Here is a 23,814-nt window from a genome sequence, read left to right as displayed (position 1 = left end):
GGGGTGTGTGTGTGTGTGTGTGTGTGTGTGTGCGCGCGTGCGTGCATGCATGTTTATGAGACTCCGCAAATGAATCTGGAAATGGATCCATTTCTATTTTAAGCTGTGTGGGTAAATGTTTGATTACAGCTTAACTTGAAGCGTCTGATTCTGTGGACTTAAAACCTGCAAGCGCTTCTGAAAGCAGGTCCACTCTCTCCAAAGTATCTCTTCTAAACTTTTCATATAATAACTGCAGAGAAATAGCACTTTTTTCTCCGTGCATCTTTTCTTTTTTTGTTGTTTTTTTTGTTTTTTTTTTGTTTCGTGACTACTCTTCTGGGAAGAGCAGCCATCAAGATATTCTCTTTCAGTAATGACTGTGCCACTGCTCAGACTTCAAAACATCACTGAGAAAAGGAACATGGGGAAATGTGGAGAGATAAAGGAAGTCGAAAACGCCTTCCTGAAACAAAACATTAGAGAGGCGATGGAGAAACAGATTATGGCATTGCTGCCGTCTCTAACTCCCCCTGTGGTTAGCAGCAACACACTTCCAGGATCAACTGCAACAGTGACTTTGCATGTGGAGAGCGCCCCTACTTACTTCAACTACATCCCGCAAATAGACTTACTCTTTGTTGGATGGAGATAAAGTGCCTTGAGGTTAAGGCTATAAATGTGAAGCACATAAATGCGCTCTATTCAAAATGAATCAAATATGTGCTTTGAGATTACCAACAGTTTTAATATTAGTGGTACTAACAGATTTACAAAAGCAGAAATGCTGCCATTTACTAAGTAAATGACTGATCATTGTGCAGCATTCAGGTTGTTATTGTGTCCTGTTTAAAAACTGTCAATTATCATTGATTAAGTGCCATAGGAAGAAGATTCTGAGCATTTATGATGCATTGATTAGTTTTCATCATAAAATTCTGCAAGCTATTTTTTTTACAAGGGCATCAACTCAAACAGGATTCATTTAACAATGCACACAAACAAAGTTATGGGATGTAGCACTATTGGGCCTAATGCTTTAAATGTCTTTGTGTGTGTTTGCTTTTGCGCTTCAGTCAGACCGAGAAGCTGATAAATTGCAGCATCCTGCTAAATGTCAGAGTCATTGAGGCCATAAACGGCTCTGAGCTCATTGCCGTTACACACTTGGAACCCTATGACCATGCCCTGCCATTCACAACCTGCACAAACCTGTTGTTGTGGAAATGTTTGTTTCTGGATTGCCTGTGCACGCCACCTGCAAACAAACATCCGTTAAACCGTAGACATTTTCTGCTCTGCTGGATGTTAATTTTCTGGACACGCAGCAGCTCCTGGCCCATACACAGCCACTGTGCTGGCCTCTCCACCTGAGCTGCTGAATCAGTCTCCTGTTGCTTTTAGAGGAGGATCAGCGTCTGTGTTTGTGTGTGTGTTAAGAGAGGGGTAGCTGTTGAGCTTGGTCTCATCAATAAAGCCAGGGCTAGAAGAGGGTGTCAGAGTGACTAATGATGTGGTCCACTGCATCTGCTGACTAGTGTAAACCTTCCTGACATTTTGCTTTCTGCTTACAGTTGACGTCATAAATGCATGGAACTGACAGACAAACACATCTAGAGAAAATATGTCTTTGTTTATTTAAGTCGTATGCGTAAACACAAATGTTTTCTCCTTGTACGTCGGTTATGTTAGTTTTTCAAAGATCTTGTAAATACTTTTATTTTTTTACGCTCCTCCTACTTGTTTTTTAATCTGCAAAAAGGTGTCCGTAAAAACTTCTATACTCATCTAACTAAGCCAGTTTCCTCAAACAATGTTGTACTGGACTTTCTATTTTGGTTCCTAGGCCTTAAACGTGTGTCTAAGTACTTTTATTAGAGTTCAGTTCAATTCAGCTGAATTGTTCAGTACCAATTCACAACTAATTTCATATCAATGTGTTTTATAAGATAAATGGGTTCAGTTGATGCATAGTTACTGTACATAGACTCCCATTTAATTCAAGTTATTCCAAAGCAACTCAATGATAAAAACGATAGTTTGATTTGATTAAAATTGTAATGCCATGCAGACAGGTGGAGTTTATTAAATAATTACAACTGGTTAACAGTTATGCTTAATGAAGTGGATCAGGTTGTATCTGTATCTTGTTGACTTTGCAGCGCTTCTTAAAATTCAGCGAAGTGCTGACAGTGGAGAAAACCCACTTCTTCTACACTAGAAACAAACTCCACACTGAACTGGGATCAGTGTGACTGGTCATTTGTCAGGTCTGGGACAAAGAGTAAATGAAATTAATGCAGGAATAGCTCTATCAGTGGCTCTTTTAAGATACAAGCTCAACTAAACGGAGACGCACTGAGCCAGGAGCACTTTCTGTAGGAAAAATAACAAAAAACTGAGTACTCTGCATGGCACCAGTAACTCCTCTTATTAGCCTCTGTAAAGAACATACTTTCATTTCATCAACTAAATTGTCCTTACATGAATTGGGGGTTAAAATTGATCCGTCCATACATGCCTAATCTACCTGGAGAAGAAGTAACAAATTGAAGCCACAGATTGATAATGTCTAAGAGCTTTAGGAGTGATACAGAATGACTTTCTAGGCTGTTCTTTCTAGATGTGTGTACAGAACAAAAACACTGCAGGATCTACTGGTCTCCATCTCATCTGAGCAAGACAGTAATCAGCAGCTGGATATAACTTCTTAAGAATGGACAGCCAGCATTAGGATCGTAACACAGGTTTTATTCGGGTGGAAATACCTGACATGTCTTATAAATGTTGCTCAGGTGAATGCTGCAAGTTGTTAGCCACGCCCCCATTAGTTCTTCAACCATGCGTAGTTTCTTGACCTGCACACTCTTTGTTATCTCTTCATATCAGCTTCTATGATGTGAAGAACAAAGAAATTCATAATGGCAATATATGTAGTACTGATTGCAGAATTATGATCTGAAAAGCTAGTGACCATTACCAAAATAGACAAATGGACTATACACAAAATGACTTGCTGTGACCTCTGTTCTTTTGTGAAAATACCATGCAATCGGAAAATTAAACTTTATGTCTTTTGGTTCCATTTGTATAATGTCATATTTACTGGAGTTTTTAATTATATTGTATCTATCTAACCTTTTACTGAAACACATTTTCAGCACTGTGCTAGCCCGCTTTTGCTATCGAAGCTCTAATAATTCATCCTGGCATAGATTCAACAAGGTGTTGAAAACCCTCACAAATTTTGGTCCAGATTGGCATGGTGGCAACACATATTTGCTGCAGATTTCTTGGTTGCACAACTACGAAGTGAATATCTATCATCTCCCAAAGATGCTCTGCTGGAGTTATTAAAGCTTTATTGCCTCACATTGCTAAAATATTATCCAAGTTGAGACAGGAATCCAAGATGTTCATAATACAGTTATAGAATACTTCAGAAAATTGTTTTATGAAACCATTCAGCTGTTTTAATCAGAGACAATATGTATTTTCACTCCAGCAATGACTCAGAGTCATTTGAATGTCTCATGCTTGGAATTACCTCACCCTCTTTCAAAATGGCATTATGCTCATCAGAATGCTAATTGAGTCATGGAAGAGTTAGGTACTCCCATAGTATCTTTGTCTTATCTGATTCCTTTACCAACTGCACCTCTTGAGAAACTCATTTCCCCCATGAAGGAAAACGAATTTGCATTATCTAGTTAAAAGACAGAATCCCGTTGCTGTTTCTCTAAATCTCTTTAGCTGCATTTATTCCAAAGATCCTTTTTTTTTTTTTGCTGCTTTCAAGTTTGTATTTTATCAAATTATGGAGATTATGAGAAAATCTATGCCCTATTGTCTAATTGTTTAGCCCATTACCTGCTTTTCCCTAATAAGAAACTCAAAAGGCTGGAGGTAAGATACATTTTCTAACCTCCAGCAACATATTCTGTCACTAAATGCTTATGATAATCAAGGGTCATTGATGACCAAAGAAGGTTGCCTAATTGACTAGCTGATTGACTTTGGGAAAACTAATTATTTTTTATGTCTTAGCCCTTTTTTATGTTGGCCATCTGTTTCTGGCAACCTCTGCATCCCCCACCATCACCACCTTTCTTTTTTTTTTTTACGGTGAAACCAGCAGGGTTGTAAAATAAAACCACTGCCTTAATCAATGAAAAAGTTAATTATAAGCTACCCTAGAGCTCATACAAAAAATCTCCCTCAAGCAAACTTTCATTCAAAAGACCATTTATTCTTAACAATATTACAGTGAAGGATACAAATTCTGCCTCTTTAAGCGGTATTTATGTCAAAACCTGGTATAAAATTTGTTGGGTTTTGTCAAGTAAAAGTTCAACTCATTGAAAAAAAAAAAAAAATTCTACGACTAAACAAGAATAATGCCCAGGAAACTTAAATAGCCTAGAAAAAAAAGCTAATCAGCATTTTGATGGGTGACTAAAATCTATTATCTTAATTGCGCTTGAGACTGTTTATATTTCTAGCGGGAAAAGTGACAACTGTGGTAAAAATTCTCCATCTTATTTAATTGTTTTAATATCAAACACGTTATTGAATAGTTTACCTGATACTCAAAGCGACAAGTACGGGTTTACACAGCAGGAAAGGTGTGAATGTGTGTCTTCTTACCCGCTCTGTGTGTATTTAATACTCATAACACAAGATAACAAATTTGCACCTTGAGATACCAAGTGGAAACTGCAGAGACATTGCTCTGCCTTTCAGATTTGTGAGACACCAGCCTGACCTTTCACTCATCTGGTTTCACAGTCTGCTTTTGGCAAGGGCCTCGATCACTTATGGGAAGCTGATCAAGTTCTGTCCCTTTGTTTTGGCTTTAATGTAATCTTATAATCTGTGCTAAAGAGCATGTCTCTGCCAACAAAACCTGCAATGAGCACTGCTGTTTTACACCGTTGTTTACCGGAGCTCCTCTGTGATGATGATGCACAGAAGACATGTCTAAATCAAACTTCTGAGGACGATGTTTGCTTCATTATTGGCTCGGGGAGCTTTTATGATTGTTAGTTTTAAGATGTCTAGGAAATACAGCTCCACAAAAATACAGCTGCAGTAATCCACTGCGTACTAAGAGAAATAACTTTTTCCCTTTTTTCTTATCCTTTTGGGTCAGTTAGGATTATAGATTATGGATTTTATTTGCAATTTAAAATCGGATCACAAATTTTCGGAAAACATCTTGATTTAGTCGCTCTACCTCTCCCACATAACAGAAAGAGGGAGCAGACCTGAACCTGAACGTATACATTACATCAAAACATGATTGTGTACAGAAAGAAAGACTGCAGATAAAATAAAGCTATCACAGAAGGTTTTCTATCTATAAATTCAGCTGACAAGATAGGAAAAAGAAGAAAAGTGCTTCTTTATTGATGCTGTGAATTTCAAAAACATGTGTTAAGATTAATTCCAGAAACATTTAGTAGCTGTACTTTTGCATTTTATACACATAAGCTATATAAACTTTGAATTTTGACCCATTTCTTCCTACAGAACTGGAATAATCTAAGCTTTTTTGTAAGCTGCTTTGCTCACACGCAGCTTTTCAGCTTTGAATCCGTTTTATGTTTTTTTTACTAAAACTTAGACCAAGGATTTGATATGAACCCTCCAAATTATTGGTTTTGTCGTCTTAGAACATTTTAAAATAGAATTAGGTGGTATTATTTTTTGAGTCACTGTGCTTCGCAGCGGGGATAGTGTTGTTGGCGTATTTTCCCTTCCAAAATGTGTTGATGGTTATCATGGCCAAATACTTCAATTTCAGTTCCGTCAGAAAATAGTAGATACATGCAAAAATTAAGATTTTTGTTTCTCAGTTTTATTTGTAATATGTAATATGTCTTTATGCTGTAATGGCTTCTTCTTCACTGTATGGCCCTTCAGGCCACAGCTCCATCCTGCGTCTTCTCAAGGTGGTTCACATTTTTCTGTAAATGTTCATTTTACCTTTGGAAGTCCAGAGACATTTTTCAGGGTTGAAGCACAAATGTTAATGTCCAAATACGTATCTCTTCCTGATTTACTGGATATTGTTTTATTTTATTTCTCCATGATACCGTATGAGGAAGAAGTGTCTTTGAGGTGTGCCTTTAAATAAATCTGCGTGTCTCAATTTACCTTGTTGTGAATTAACCTGATCAGCTTACTATTATTTGATTTATTTTCTGCTGTAGATTTCTGTGTGTAAAACAAAGAGTACAACTGCTTTGGTAATTACAGCAACAGTTTGACAATGTAAACAACTGTGCCTATGAAAGGACAAAAATAAGACTATGCTGAATGTTTTTTTTTTCTTGCTAATTTTTGTGGACCAATTAGGCTGCTTCAGTCAGTGAAATCTAGATAAGAGCTGGAGTGTTTGGTTGTGTTGTAGTCATTACTGTAGCTATGCCTGTATGTGATTTAATATGCTTATCAGAAGCCAGCTCCTTTTTGATCACTAAGCCTTGAGGATCAATGTGCAGCTCGGTGTCTCCTTGACAACCACACAAAGCCTCTCGCACGCGTTATTGTTGACTCTGGTGCACAGGTTTTATGTGCATATCATATCTGGGTTTAGTACGTCTGCTTGTGACGCAACAAACATGACTGTATTTCCTTGTTGAGATGCTCATTTGTATTCACCCAGTCATTAGTTTCCAGCCTCTTTGATGAGTCTTTGCCATTAAATTTATAGAGCATTTATGTTCGAGGCAGCAGCTTGTGGAAAACAATGATGAATTGAAACAAGCGAGTATGGATTTGTGCAGCAGTGAGAAATGTGAGACAGCTGTTGTTAGGGCTATTAATTAGAATGGGTGATGAGATTATGACTTAATGTGATGTCGCCGACACATTATCCTGGATTTATGAAAGCAGTTATCTGTTTGTAGCCTTTTCCTTTCAAGGTCAAAATTAGGGGTAACCTGACTCTGCGTCCAGAGTTGTTTGGAGTTTGATAAATGGGGAGGAGATCATTAGTGCAGAATATGCACACGCCACAGGGGTTTGGTGTAGGAATGATTTATAATCCTATTTCTCTGGTACTTCCAAACAACATGTAAGAAATGAGAACATACATTTTATTTGATATGCAGTTCAGCGTTAAAAAACCTCTTCCTTGTATATGCAGAGCTCTTCAGCGTACATATGCTGAATCAAATCAACTCCTCCGCCCCCACAAGTATCTTTTAATTCCTTAATTAAATCAAGATGAATTTAAGAAAAATTTAATTATTCATTAAGAGGAAAAAAGTGATCATTACGGGGTTTTCAAGGGATTTTATTCCAGGGGAAGATAAATGGAAATACTTCAGGCGACATTTGCACTCACAGCAATGTTAACCTTGCGCCGTTATATGGAACAAGTTACTATTCTTCACTCCAGAATCACTTCAAGCTGTGATTTTTAGTCACAAACAGACGCAAGTCAAAGCACGTTGATCAACACTAATTTCAGTTTAAATAGCTGTAATCCAGGCTTCTTTACCTTAAATAATGCTTTCTTTCACATCAAACTAAAGAGCAGGTTTGTGTGTGGTGGAGCTCCGAGAGTGAAAACGGGTACTTATCACAGTAAGAAAATCTAGGCAGTAGGAAGGAAATGACCATTAGTACGCGTCCCACTTCCGATATAAACTTGCAGTTGCTGCTCTGTGCATGAGATCGTGTTCCAATGCTATAATGCTTAAAGTCCGTTCTTAAGAGCCACTCGGTGCTTTACACTAGAGCCTCAATCACCCATTCACACTCTAACATATTCATGCACCAATATGAAGATTGGCAGGAAACTTGGAGCTAAGTGCCTTGCCCAGGGGCAGATCATCATGGAGGCTCGAATTAAGCACACAACTTTCCAAATGGCAAAAACAACTACCCACTGAGTGACAGTCGCCTCACGGTGCTCACAGTGATGCTGTATTTGTCTCCATGTTTAAGTGTAAATCCAATGCTGCCGGTGCTGATATAATGCATGGGCTTATGATATCTCAAGTCAATTTGCCTGATGGTCTTATAGATCTCAGGGAAACAGAAATAAACTTGAGAAATAACAAAAAAAAAATTGTGCCTGAATTTGTATGATGACCTTCATTTAACTGTTGTCTGGGAACATTTTTGGAAACTTGCTATTCTTGGTATCTGAAAGATATTTCAGAGTCACCTGACAGCTAAATAGTGTCTGTCTTCTCTTTTCAGCGAGTTAGTTTGAAAAATGTAAGTTTATGCGTTCAGATCTCTCCACACTTACAAACAACTCATAATAAAGGTTAAAAAAGACAGTAGTTTAATCTCACTTTTAAAAATCCAAGCTTTTAAATGGTGTACTTTTTTTAATCACTATGAAAAAAAACACAAGATGGAAAACATTTTCATTTATATATTTAAAGTATGACAAAGTCCATGGTGCAATATTTATTTGCTAGTCACAACTTCCATAAATTAAATTGAAATGAAGCAGTTTTAATTTATACATTGCCTTTTTCGGTACTGATCTTTTCATTGCACCCCTTTGGAGCTCTGACAGTTGACTGACTTCCCTCCTTGTTATCTTGATCTTAGCCTCTAACCGTCTTTTCCATGGTGGAAAAGACGGTTAAGATCAAGGCTAAGATCAAGAGGCTAAGATCAAGACGGTCTTGATCTTAGCCTCTAACCGTCTTTTCCATGGTGGGTATTGGGTCTCATGGTTGCTCTTATAACCAAGCATCTCAAGGATCACTGATGCTGAGTTGTATATCAGCTCATTGGTTATCTTGGAATTAGTGATCCATTACTTTCCATTTATCTGGTGTATCAATATCACATGACACTTCATTTTGTAACATCTCCTAAAAGTCAAAAAGACAACTGAACATTCTCTTGATGGTCTTCAAGAATTAAGAAATGGCTACAAGGAAATACTTGCCAGTAACCATAGCTTGGGCAAGAATTAAAAAGTTATACCAAGTTATAACTGTGATAAACAAGGCTAAATGAAAATCTGCTTTCCTGAACTGAAGGAAAGAGTGGCATCTTGGGGTCACCAAGTCTTCATAACAACCATTATTGTTTTGGAAAACTTTTCTATACTATCATCACAACCATAAACATCTACAGCTTGACAAACAATGCTGAACCTGTACAGGGAGTGTGTTTTAATCTGTTGAGATTTAAACCCTTTTATTTGGGTCAGGTACAAAAATGAAGGATGGATGCAGGGCTTAAAGAGCTCCGGCCGGGGGCGGGATTTCCGGCTTTTGACCAAACGATCCGCCTCAACCAAACTGTAGTCTCCGGGCTTTAAGAGCTCCGTCTGGGGGCCAGACTTTCAAGCAAAGCGAGTATTGGACCAAATGGCCCGCCTCAACTAAACTGTAGATAATAGACAAAGATGTCTGCCAATCAGAATTCTAGCTCCCGTGTTCTTGACCAATGACTGTAAAACGGTTTGTAGAAAAGAAGCGCATGCGTTCGGTTCAGCGGTTAAGTCAAATGCGATATGAAAGAAGATGGAGTTTGTCTCACCCGGTAAAGAAACACGTTTACTTGAGAAATGAATTAAAAACAAGTGGCGCTGGGCATGGCGAGAGGAAAGGGAACAAGACGGAAAGTTGGGGGACATTTTTAAAGGGGGGGGGGGACTGCTGGGATTCCTTTGTGGGGCGTTTGGTCGAAGGTAAACTTTACACCTTACAATCACAACAATACCAGTTTAGACTTTGAGCAACTTGGTAAAACTGTATTTCGTAACATTACATCATGCCTGGCTGCAACTGTATTGATGGCAGCTCTCCTTCTATTCAGTGTTTGTAGCTCTTGGTGCAGCTCCGCTCCTACTAGTAGCTTCACCGCATCAGGTCAGTGTTACACCGGCTGATGACGTTGCTGAGATTCACTTTGTCTGGTGTCTGGTTTTCTAATATTTTATGTTTTATTGAAGATTTTTGTAAATATGTTTTGGCAGTTCTGTGATCATGTCAAAGCAGCAACTTATATTAAAAAGTGTTTTATTTCCGTTTGAAGGCTGCCCGCTTCCATTGAAGGACAACAGAAAATCGCTCTTATAAACATGTAATTGCTAAAATCATGATATCCTCATTTTGGATCCCTCTGAAAAATGAACCCATTTAAATAAAGAAATCCCTCCATGGGTGATACCACGATAGAAAGCGTTCATTTTATAGCGTTAACACTGGTGCTGTAAGTGGTCCGGTATGAAACGGGTGTGTTAGAACAATGGTACCACAGTACTTTTAAATTTCAATAATCAGAATACAAGAATTGTTTCTGTTGTTTTAAAAGGTTTATGTGAGTCTGCCTTTTCCCCATCATACGCCCTGCACAATAGGGGGTTAAAAAAGAAAAAAAAATGAGGCGCACATTGCGCAAAACTCTGAAACAGGAGAAGTGGGACATAAAACGGAGCAACGAACTAGATGTGAATTATGGCATAAAACAGAGAATCCGACGCTGAACAGTGAAAAATCAACACAAGATGTGAAACACATGATGCTTAGGAGGCGCAGCAGGTGATGAGTGAAGATTACTGATGGTCAATAAACGATAAAATAAATCTAGCAACAGGAAAGAAACTAAAGTGGACAAGAATAAACAGACACTTTTTCCAGATAAAAGGTAAAATAACATTGTTGAAGTGTCATGGGTTTGTTCAGACCACATCTAATACTGAGAATAAATACATCTTAGAGACCGTAACAGTAATGAATTTATCACTTATTTATGTTTTTGTTTATGGATGACTATGTGGAAAAGACATGTAACATTGTTACTTATGGTGAATGATCTATGACGTTGTGGGCCTAATTCTCTTCTAAGAGCACTTCAAGCATAAACCGTTCTGCTTTATATCCTGAGAGAGAAAAAAAAAATTGGTTTATAATAAAAAGAAATACTGTTTTTTTTTTTTTGCTTTATGGAGTAAATATAAAAGATTGCATATGTCCATGTTGAGCACCATCTTCTGTTATTAATTTATTGAAAGGATAAATGCTGGGACAATTATCCGTGGTTTTCTTGTGGAGCTTTGCTACATCTGTCTCTTCCATAGGTGCTGCTGATGTTTTACTTCTGTTGATCTCCCATCAGTCAGTGTACAGCATTCCTATAAGTGAGTGAGCAGGAATCTGAAAAAAAATCCTAAGTACTTGTGTAGAAATGTGCAAAACTGAGGTTTCAGACAGGATTGTCCCAGACTGAAGCAGCAGACGGGGTGACAGTAAGAAATTGGTTTGAGGAAACATCTAAATTAATTGGCTCAATAAAACTGGGAAATATTTTAGTAAACATATTGAATTTAGTTGTAAAATTTAAGAAGTTTTGCTCTGCAATCACAGAAATAATGACAAATCAATTTTTCTATTGTTGGATATTGAAATTAGTTTAAAATTCAGAATGCATCTGTGAGCTTATTCTTGTCCCTAATAAATGATTTCTTTAGTTATTTGTTTTTTTTTACAGTGGCAGCAGCTAAAAAAAATATTTTCAAATATTTAAAATGAAAGTTAGAACTAACACATAAAAACAGTAATGTTTTCTAAATAAATACATAAAAACTGACCTTAAAAAAGTGGGAGTGCATATCTGTTGATGTCTTTGTCTATGAGGTCACAGAAGTCAATACCTAAATCTGATGTTCCCAAAAATCTAAAAAAAAATTATTACGTTCAGCTCTGTTGGATTTTTGCTCAGATGTCACTGCCTGGTCATTGGCATGTATTCTACCTATTTTTCATCCATAGATCTGGACGTTTGCCCAATTGTTTTGACTGCCAAGCATTTCAAGCTTGTGTAAAATGCATTTACCCGGCCACCTGTCAACCAAAAGGAGTGGAATGATGTTTGGGTTTGTGGCAGATGAGACTGTGAAAGGTAATCTACCATGAGGGTCTCTCTTTAAGCTGTTTTATACATGTACAATTGTTTTTTCACATCTTTTAACACTACTGTGCCATGCATGCAAACTTTACAATTAATTTTGCCCTGCTTAATCCTGGCTAAATGGGCTAGTGTTACCGGAGTGATTGGATTGATGCATAAAAAGAAGAAAGAATGCTCTATGTCTTTGAAACTAACCCGATCCCCATTACCTCAAACCTGCCTTTTAGTTTCTGGCAGTTGATTTCCTTCATCTATGATCCCTCCAAGCCGACTACACTTGTGTCGTGTCCATCTCAATTACCAGCAGGCTCTCAGCGAGGAGTCCCATAATGAGCTGGTGATTATCAGTTTTCAGTGTGCAGTGGTATTCTTCAGCTGATGACTCCTCCCCACAGCGAATCCCATGAAAAGATTTATAATTCTTTTCTGTGATATTTATGCTTTGGTTTGTGATAGAGATCAGAGCTGAAATAATAGACTTTAGACCAATTTCTGATGTCTGGTTTTTACTGCTCATACTGATTCCAGCAAGTTGTGATTTCTCTTTAAGAGCTGTGGCAAAAAAAAAAAAAAAAATCCAGTAGTAGCATTGAAAATGATTTTTTTTTTCTAGTCTTTCTGCTACAAGGGCTCATTATTTATGAGTACAAGGAGCAAGGTCAACACCAATTTATGGAAGTGAAACAGCAGTCACTGTAAAAGTTGTACCATTACTTTAAGATAAAGACAAAATGATAATGGGGTTAATATTTTATATTGGTTTTTTGCTCTGAAATAAGGTCTTAGCTTGGTTAGCATTACTATAACAGTTTCTGTGTGTATTCCCCAGAGAACATAGCTCATTCCTGGTCATTAAATTGGTTTAATACAGAATATCTTCTAAATAAAATACAAATTGTTTATGCAGCCAAGAATATAAGCTGGCATGGCTTTTCTTCCTTTAATCACTTGAAGAAATATTCACATTTCCGTCTGACAGCAGAGGCTGATATATGCTAGCCCTAGACATATATTCATGCTCTGCATGTCAATAATGTATTAGAGCAATTAAATTGGTCCTCGCTGTCCTAGATCTCTGATTTTAATGACACGGGTGAGATGCTAAAGCAAAGTGAGCCATTCCCAGAAGCATATTTTCCCAATGTGAAAAAAGTGGAATAAATGCTAACTGCGTCTTTAGTTAGCAAAACACTGAATTGCATAAATAGGGGTTGATACACAAGGACAGTTACATCATCACTTAGTAGAGCATTGTTGTTGTCATTTTACTGGAGTGGCCCTTGATTTAGCTTGCTTTGAGCAAACACCCAAATGTAAACAATCATGGATTAGGCCTTATTGTGTCCACTGGGCAGACATGTTCATTACTGTCTGGATAATAGAGGCTGAAGGGAATGTGAATGATACTTATCTATATATGTAGGCCAAGTTAGAGAAATAAATTACCTCTTATTTCCCTGCAGAGTGTGTGACAAACCATTTCTGAATGATACGGAGTAATTTTCTGAGGCTTGCAGACGGGCTTTTGAGCAGGTTGACATCACTGTTCCATTTTTATGCGCTCTCACTCTCACACTTGCAGTGTACACATTTGTTCTCACATGCACGCTCACCGTCGCCCTGTTTGTTTTTTACTGCGTGTACTGTAATTTATAAACTGTACTCTGGGCTGATTATCCAGGGTGACAAAAGCAATTGTTCTGCTACACTAAATCTGTGCGGATTAGTGCTTGTCCTGCTAGTTCCCCCCCCACCCCCCCCTTTAGTGAACGTGTGCCTTTGTGAAAGTGTGCGTTGTGTGTTTGGGGGGGGGTGTCTTCATGGAGGATAATCTGACAGGATTTTATGTCGTGACATTTGATTTAGGTCAGTTTAATAAAAAAAGTGTTCTTTTCATTTAATGGTCAAAATTTTTGCTTGACCTCTGGTGTGCTTTACCATACTTGTATGAGAGCATGATGCAGGATATGTCCTTCGCAAAGCTAGGAATCAACTTTTCTCTTTTATCCAGATGTCTTTGGGGGATTACCCATGCAGAGGGATTAAACCTGCTATGTGCCATCTGAAAACACCAAGCACTGGGAAGACCATAAAAGTCAAGTAATGGACTAAAACCATTAGCAGATTTCAGTAAGCCCTTCAAAGGTTGAATGGTGGTAATATTAATTCAATTTTCAAACCCCCGTCTCGTACGCATGACCCAACTTCTACCTCTATGCTCTGGGAGTAGCAAGGCCATGGTCCACTGCAGCTCAATAAAAGGATTTTCACCGGCTACACTTCACATGAGACAGTCAGCATAATGTTTTAATCTTATTAGGATTGAATTAACGCTGCATCAATAACTTGTTCAAAACGTAGAGCTCAGAAGTCCACCTAGCTGTCTCATTCGTGCAAAATAATTTCTGAGACATGTCCTTAGCTTACTGTGGGGAATGAAAGAGTATAATGCAGAAATCAATTAGGTTCTTTGGCGGTGAGGGGACGTCGTCTGGAACTCTAATGTGGAATTCAAAAATAATTCCCTAAAATCCTGTCTGTGGGGGAACAACTGAACACATGTAGAGTGAGCAAATGACTTCTGTTCTCCTGAAAAACAGTATGCTATACAAGGAGTATGCTATGGAAAACAGAAACTGGTCACATGCTTTTCAGGAAATGGGTTCATGACATTTGGTCTCAAGTGGCATAAAAAAGATATTTGTAAATGGCTACATGATGCAATCACGTGAAATGCAAGCACTGACGTTTCTGAGTCCTAAAACTAGAACTATTTTTTATCCTCTTCTCGTTGTTGAGTTATGTATTCAGTCATCATCATATATTATCAGAGCTGCTAAAGATATTGTTAGAAAAATGTGTTAGAACTTAAAACTTATGTTCAGAAACGCCATTAGTTTCTATATCCCTACATACTTAAAAGGCTTCAGTTGGTCATAGGAGTCAAGATGCCACATTAATTTGGGGTCGTTTGTGGCCAATTGGGCCTTTTCGCAGTGTTGTGAGTCCAGACACAAGATATCTTTAAATCTTTCACAGTACTGTGCGTGACAACACAACGTGAATACAGTTCAGGTGGTGTAGTTTTTTTTTTCTTTTTTGAGCTGTGGAGCTTCATACACAGTGAGATTTATGGTAGCATTATTTTTCATTAGCTTCAAGTCTTCTTACACTATTGAAACAAAAGACAAATATGCGGTACTGTAACTGGACTGCGAAGAAATCACACAGTCGTACTTTTGAGATGTTGATGTATTGCAAGTGTCCATAGTGATGATACTATCCATATAACTGTCTGCATTTTACAGCTATTTAAACTCCATTTACTTTGTATTGCAGTGGTATCACATGTCAACAACATTCTGCCTGGGGAATTTTTATTGACAATGTCATGGGTTAAATTAACTGATGGTCGCAGCCCCAATTGAAATGTACAGTGATTACATGTTACTTTCTCTCTGTGACATGCAGAGAGAAACACTGCATGTTACAGTGTTTCTCTCTGTAACGTGCAGCTTAGCTTTATTTGTCAGTGTGCAGCCATTCTTCTTCTTTCTAAAATATATTCCTAGTTTGTCTCTATTCTTTCTATTTACAACATAATGTTGCTGTGAAAGTAAGTTTAAAAAAAAAAATCCCAAAAGACTTCAGAGTGTTGTTTTGTAATGCAGTGCTCTACAGTCCATGAAATGTCTGCCTAAATCCTGCTCATTTCTCGTTCTTCCTCCCCCTCTCTTCATTGCTCTCCTACAGACACTACTTTGAACCTGCAGTGCTGCAGTGCACAGGCATCTCTTAAAAACCAGTCTAAATTACAATTAATTTATCACAGTTTGTGCTCTATACATACTCGCCTTGGGCATGTACACATACACACTGTGTGGAAATCTCATCTCCCCAGCATGTTGGTAACGTGAGGGAGGGGGAAAAAAACAACAAAAAAAACATCATTCTTTGCTATTTATACTACAAAGGAGGTGGGAGAGGTGATGATGCATAAGTATAAATAAGCGATTGTTTTGATTTTTGCCTGATCAAAAACAGAATGCACAGATATGTTGGAATAACTGTAGCACAGTCTAACTGTATTTCAGAGTTGTCACATTTCAGAAAGAATGTTTTTTTTAATGAGTACAAAAATTCAGCAAAGCCACTGGTTTAAAAAAAATATGTATCTGCTGCCTTAGTAGAATTAATGAGTTTATGTTTATCAAAAGAAATTGATATGCATTTAAAGAAGAATAGGAACAGGTAGTGCCATAGGTTTAAACCTTAAATAGTTTGTTATACTTGATTATTTTTCATTCTGGATGTAAATACAGAACAAATTTTAACACCTGAATATGAAAAAAAGAATTGTTCAATGGGGCTGGATAAAGCATATAAATTGACTAACCATGAGGATCTAACATTTGGCATGGAAAATATTGCAGAAATTATTTTGCTAAATTCTAACTGAAGATGTTTAAAGTGGAAAAGCTAGGGATCGCAACGTTTGCTGTTTGAAATCTTTTTTAGCTTGATCCATCTGCAAACTGCAAAAGGATCAAATACAGCAATTCTACTTTATTATGTTAAGCCTTCCTGTTTTTTAAAAAAAATTGCTGTAAGCATTGCACTCTATCCTACACCTTAAAATAACTGCATGTTGCAGATAATACATAATATAAACTGCTTCTGTACGTCCCTATGCTTCCTCAGACAAAAGTTTTAGGATAAGATCAAATTCAGATAAAACTCTAGGAAATCTAGTCACAAGCCATTTTCTTTTTGGATCTCTCACAAGAGCGATGTAAAGTATGTAAACCAAATCCACTCAGCGAAGATTCACACTATTAAGAACCAGCTGACTGTTTCTACTGCCAGCCTCTAACTGCACGGTTCACTTAATCATTGTTGTGATGCTAGCCAGCCTAATAGGTGGATTTAGGTCAGGCCCGTGTGCTCTGGAGCATAGTAAATATTTCATGGGCAGGTGGGCCAGGTCGGCAGCAGGTGGTTGAAACGGGGATAACATCTTTCCATTTGTTCCTTCCAACTAGGTATGGCACGGTCAGATAGAGCTCTGGACACATTAACCTCTGAGTTTTCATTAACTTCTCTCAATTCATTAACAATTTGACAAAGTAAATGTCAAACTGCCAAGAGGAAAAAAAAAAACAATCAAAGGATTGAGTATAAAACACAAACTACACACACCACACTGCTGGAGAAAAACGCATGACTTAGGGTTGTACTCCGTCTGTATCATAGGAGACCTGTGACGTTTAGATAGATGCAGATGTGGCCTGATCTTCTATAACTAACATAAGATCAATTCCAGGTTACATGTCTTTTTGCTTTTTCGTTTCAACTGTAGTTCTGCTGGAAAAGAGGTTCCTTTTTCATCTGTGGTTTGTAATCAGTGGATTGTCTTATCTGTGTGGCTTAATTGTATTTTCATTAAGAGTGTTGAGAAACAAATACATCTTCCAATGTGCTCAGAGAGGACAGTTCCTTGGCTCTCTTTCTCAAGCTGAAAGTGATACACTGTAGCAAAGGGCCAAGAGATGGTCAGAGAGCAAATTGAGGTTTTTAAGGAGGACAGCGGAGAGATAGAGAAGTATCTCTGTGTGTTCCTCCTTCCCCTGTAGAGCAGCTCTTAGTCGTGAACTTGGCCTGTGCCCCGTCCTCCAGCAGTGAGGTCACTGATGTGTGCTCTGTACAGAAGGCTTGCTGAGAAATGGTAACAGATTTGAGCCAGACCCCACGGACAAGCAAACTAATGCCAAAAACCTGGCCAAATGTTTTTAGACATTCACAGATGGCTAATATTGAGAGTTTGCTGTTCCAAATGTGTGCGTTTTTGTGTGTATATATATTCTCTCGTCTGTGTTTGGCTGCGCTGTTTACTCAGATTTGCATGTGTGCACGTGTCTACAAAGTGAGAAAAACAGACCAAAACGGAGTAGAAAAACTCCTGCATATTCCAAACACGTGAAATTTGTTTTGCTTTGTAAATAAGAACCTCAACATGTTTTCAGAATCCATAGTGAGAGAAGATGCATTGGCTTTGCTGGACAAGTTGAAGGGATGGTATTATGTATTGTCCAGGCTCATAGTGCCTTATAGCACATTCATGTAACTGCAATATCCTCAGTTATAGAAATGCTGAATATATCAAACATAACTTGAAATAATTTTGACTTCACAATTTGATGCTTTGAAATTGGCCTCTGTCTCTTTAAGAAGCTTCTACTCTTTCCAACACTCCACCTTCATCAAGTCTTCACAACAATACTCCTCTATTACGTTGTTTATAACTGTCCATGGGACTGAGTAGTGGTTTGTATGATAAGTTCAACAGACTCACAGTTAAACCACGTGAAGTTTATAACTTTCAACGCAAAGGACATTTTCTGTCAGCTTTATCTATGCACAATTAACTGGAACCAGCTGACAATTATGTGACCGAAATATTCATCAAGACAAATCAAAAAGTAAAGATGCTAGTATTAGCCGTGCACTTCAGCTAACTTGTGTGAAGACATTTTGTCAGTAGGGGCAAGATGTATGTTTGCTGAAAACTTGAGCTTCTGTGGCAGTACATAAACCATTTCCACTGTGCATTTTAATGCATATTAAGGTATATTGGTTAAAATAGGCAGTCATAAGCATTTTGGTGGGTGTTTCAAGTAATAGAGGATTTTAGCTATTCACAGATGATATAAAGTGAACACTGGTGGTTCACTATAATTTTTTTTGAATGTTAATGTTACTCCATGTTAGCCTTTTAACCCTGACTAGTCTGCACTGTCTCCTCCAAACCTTGAGTTTGTAAAACGTAGACAGAACCTCACTTATCTCCTCCTGAAAAGGATGCAATTATGATTTGACCAAAGATAGAGGACATTGCAATTCATTAGCCCCTTTATGAAAGCTCATCAGATAAATGCTTTAGTAAGTGGGGAGGGGGGGGGCAGTCACAGCAAGGAGTGATTGATAGGATACCCACATAATTCAATAAGTGTATTTGGCCCTTGCACGGCAGCCTTATAAACAAAGACATATCAGCCACACTGAAGCCACACTCAGAAAAACGTTGTAATATGGTCACAGCAGATTTGGCCTTTCCTGTGCCATCATTCATGTTATTGTTCTACTCTAGAGCTCATTTAATGTCTTCGGGGTCTTTTTTTGAGAAATTGTTTGAATCTTTTACTTTGGGGATTTTTTTATTTATATTGTTTCACAGTTGGTATCTGTTGATTGATGTCACTTTGTTCATGTGAGTGCTGGTGTTTTTATCGTCTATGTCCTTCCTGTTTTTGCCCAATCATTTTAAGAATAACTGCTCTCTCAGTGACGTTATGAATATTATCCTGATCTGTTTTCGTCCTGCACTCAATTCAATTTCAGCTTGTTCAATTCGCTCGTTTTTATAGAGGCTTTCGGCACCTTTGCCTTCTGGCAGGGAAAGTAATATTGGGGCCAGTGGTTATCTTCAGTCATCCTTTTGAAAAATGGACTGGAATTTGATGTATTAGTGATGCTGATTTTATCTACAAAGAAATGCAATTTGTCGGTGCCACACGAGGTTATAATATTATGGATTAGGTTGAAATGTGACAGCAGACAGAATCCTTCCGTAATAGCCTGGTGAAGTCTGTCTTACTCACTGGTTTGAACACCTATTGGCATATATCACACATGTGGGCTAAAAATAGAAACCGTCCACACTCCCATCATCAGCTCCACCTTCACCATCGCCTCCCCTCCCCTCTTATTATCTTCCCTTTCTTAACGCATCCCTCTCCTTCTGTCTCATCGCAGAACCTTTCTACTCACACACGTCTCGCACAATGTGCAGAATATAAACTCGATGCATAACTGTGCCAGCAGCTATAATTAGATGTTTGGGGTAGTTAAAAAAAAAATAGCTTAAATACGAGATGTGAACTTTAATATTAAAGGTTATATTTTTGAGTATCCCTTTCACTGCATTTATGTTTGTTTCTTTGTAACAACTTTTGGCAACATAAGTGACGTTATGGTCTTCAGATTCCTTTCCTTCGTTTCTGCAAAATTTTAAAGAGACAGTTCAGATCTGTGGTTCTCAAGTTGTGCTACAATTACCACTGCTGGGACTGACATTAGAGGCATTTAGATTATATTTTAGTGCTAATTATTTGCATAAACAAAATACTTATGTGGGGAAAAAAAGCATTTACCCAATTTTGCAACATTAAAATCACATTTACTTTAGATATGCGTTTACCTTAAAATATATAATTTCGCTAAAAGACCATGGCATTTTATATGCTCTGTGACAGTGACCTTTCCTGTTTTGAACTGAATAGGATTCTTAAGCATATTCAAGCAGAGTAACAATCTGTTCCAAGAGTAATGCAGCGTGAAAGGCAAAAACATTATAGCAGCCATGGTGAATGCTATCGTATTGATTTTTACACTGTCTTCCTCTTCCATCAGCTCAAACTCTTCCTCGACTTGCACAGTACGAGTGGTTAAGATGCAGTGACTCACTCTGAGTGTGCCCTGTCTCCCATCAGACACCTGTTGGGGTTTTATTTGGTCAGTGGGACGCTGTAGTACAATTAGATCATCATTCAAATGCCTAAAACTTTAGAAGAAGTCGGCTGTAACCCTGAGCAATCCTGGGAAATATTAGTTTCCTGGCCTTTTTCTAGGATTTGGTTTGTTTATGTTAACTTCTTGACCCCATTCATTTTGAGCTTTACATTTTTTTTTAGATATATATTCTCCCTAGCCTCCTGTCCATCTTTATAAAGACGTGCATATGTTTGTGTGCGAGTGCCTCCCTGCCAGCTCCTTGCTGGTAATGATTGCACTGGCCGTTTTCCTTTGAATCTCTCCCCGGATGACAAATTCGCACATCCGTTATCGGCCTCCTCTTTTTCACAAAATCAATAGTCTCTTCTAAGTTTTCCCTGCATACATAAGAGAATGTTAGTGCAGTGTCTTTTTTTTTTTATTTGTACATGCACGCAATGTTTTTGATGCCCACCACTTGCTGCATACTCTGCTATAGAGATGTAAACATCCAGGGCAATAATAACACATCCGCTGCAAGGGATGCACTAGTTTGTTATTGTAGGAAGATAAAATGAGTATTTTAGAGCAACTTAGTTTTCTCAGAGTCAAATTTTCTAAATGTTGCATTCGCCAATTAAATTATTACCATACTAAACTGATGTATTTTTTTGTGAATATGTTGATTATGTGTAGCAATAGGAGGACGTGAGTGTAGAGAATGAGCCTCAAATGCTCAAGTTACACAGGGCACTTACGAGTTGGTGAGAGCAGGAGACACACTGTTGACATTCACATAAAGGACTAATGACAACGTGACACACTCATCTATCATTGCTATCTATGTCTTTGATTCTTACTGTACTGCCACCATCTGTTATTCATCAGCTCGGTGTATTTGAGCAACACACAAAGTGAAATGTTGCTAAAAGCAAAAAGGTAATTTTGTGCATTAATGCAGACATACCAAGCGGAGCTTTGAAAATGTCAGGTATAACATTTTTCTTCCTCTAGTCCAGTCTTTTTTTTTTCTTTTTTTTTTAGCTCAATCTGCTCTGAATGTTGAGTACCGGGTCAGAAAAATCCGGTCTTTTTTTCCACTTATCAAATAGGTGGTTTGTAAGTGCTGCCTGGTTGCACTGACAATGATCTTCAGAGTGGATGCTGTTACTAAGTAAAGAAGGACTGAATGTAACTATTCTCTGTATCTGTAAAGTGTTTAACTCAGACGAAGCAAAAAGTTTTAGAAGGGACCAGAATTGAAACTATATTTTATAGAGGGGCGTGTCGAGACGTGTCAATCGCTAGAAAAGCAAAAGACTTGAGGCAAAAAGCAGATCTTAGGAGAGACATAGTGTAGGAACAACATAAACAACTTTCTCTCTTTTAAGTTTTGATGTGTTTGTGCACATAGGTTTTTTTGTTTGGCTGTCTGGTTGAGTGTGGTGTGTAGTCGTTTCCCATTCATTAAAACCAAACCCCTGCTAATATCAGGAACAATTGATATCACAACATTATTAAAGGAAAATTAATAATATGTTGTGCCAAAGCTGGCTGGCTCAGTGTGAGCAATAAGTTAATGTGAGACAAAAGACTGATTATCACTAATATTTACAAATTTTCCGCTGGTTTTGGAAACTTAAAGCAACACTGATCCCAGCAGTCTGCAGCTGTGCAGAGTAATTTGTGTACGACAAAATGGTTGGAATGAAATTAATTACCATAAATAATGGTGTATTACTCATATTTTAGACTATTTATAAAACCACAGTCTCTATGCATGTTCCCAAGAGAAAATAAACCCTTACCTTAACTTGGAAATTTCCAAAAGGTTGACAACATTTCCAAATTCAGTATCTGAGAATCTCAAAATTAAAATATTATTGTCAACACTTGTTTTTTGGTACATATATTTCTCTGAACCACCTGTTTAAAAAAAGTTTAATGATGAATTTAAGAACATTTTCCCATGAACATACTATTTCAGACACAATCCTAGGCAGTCATTATCGTCTTCTTATTTGATGATAAGAGTTTACAAAATAAAGGAGGAAGGAAAAGCAACTGTTATATCTGTGAAACAACTTTGTGCAACACTGCAGTGGTGTGACAGACATTTTTCATAGGTTTGAAATTGTTACTTTTTTAAAATTGTCAACAGCATGAAACTATTTAGCGAGCGTATTTGCTGGGAAGAGTGTATTCCTCTTTTCCAGCTAAACTGATACAAACAATTTCTGACAGCTGGTAAAGATGTATACAAGACTGCTATTAGGATGGATTTGTGATATTTGGTTCCTTGCTTAAGTTAACACCAACCTTTGAAACAATACATTTGAGCCCTTTTCCAGCCATTTTTGTTCCAACTTAGATGATTCCATGTTCTCTTGAATTTCCCATTTTGAGGAGTAACTAGGGAAAAAAGAGGGCCTCTTAGTAAGGTCATAATTGTAGAACGCCATGGATTGAGTAAAGTTTTGAGACATTTTCCTTTGAATCTGTGGCCAACTTACAAAGAAAATCACCTGATGTTAATTAAAACAATATTTGTTATTGTTTGTATTTTTCAATATTTGCACATTTGTCTAAAATTTTGATTGTGAGCTGTAATAAAAGGTACATTTGTTTAATACCTTTTTACCACAGCTGCCAATAACCTTAGAGGGTGCTATATTTTTCTCTCTATCCCTCTCACTCACGTCTTTTCTCATCCTTCTTCTCCCAGTTTATTTATGTTGGGTTCACAGCAGACTGAGACCTCCTTCATTAACTTCCACTGTCTTGCAATCTCTTCTCTCTTTTTGAAGGGCATCTATGTTATTTACTGAAACAACATAGGGTCAAAGGCCTCACTGTTAGATAAAGGGTGTAAGAAAAGGCAAGGAGGAGAAAGATGAAGGGGCAGACAGGATTAGACAAGGCTATATAATGACCCAGTGACAGGCTGTGTAATCAGTCTGTCTGTCTCTTATCTCCTCTGGTGCTCCAGGTAGATGGTAAGGTCAAAAGAACAGTCTTTGATTGGTGAAAGGTTGTCAAGGCGCAATCATTTTGAGAGTATTGTCAAAGAGGTTCTGCAAGCAACCTGCTGACAAATTTTACCCCTTTATCTCCTTCCATGAGGTTTTGTGCCAATGCAGCGATGTAAACAAACAAACACAATTTTTAAGAAGATACAGTTCGGACCAATGACACAATTTAAGCTCTCATATACTTTGAATACTTTTCTATATACAACAACAAAATAAACGTGTGTGAAATGTTACAGTTTGCAGAACAAGCATTTGCTTCTGACTCATAAGGTGGATTACTCATAACTGTGGTAATGCTTCTTACTCATAGAACCAGATGGATATATATATATATATATATATATATATATATATA

At 37.6% G+C, this 23,814-nt stretch overlaps 1 protein-coding gene across 3 annotated transcripts in view; it reads left to right on the top strand.

Moving 5' to 3' along the window:
- The window catches only part of kcnd3 (potassium voltage-gated channel, Shal-related subfamily, member 3), a 117,823-nt gene that overhangs the window by 2,503 nt on the left and 91,506 nt on the right, over positions 1–23,814 (top strand). The window lies entirely within an intron of this gene.

The sequence above is a fragment of the Poecilia reticulata genome, linkage group LG7, assembly GCF_000633615.1.
Source record: "Poecilia reticulata strain Guanapo linkage group LG7, Guppy_female_1.0+MT, whole genome shotgun sequence".
Taxonomy (NCBI): domain Eukaryota; kingdom Metazoa; phylum Chordata; class Actinopteri; order Cyprinodontiformes; family Poeciliidae; genus Poecilia; species Poecilia reticulata.
This window is presented reverse-complemented; position numbering and strand designations above follow the sequence as displayed.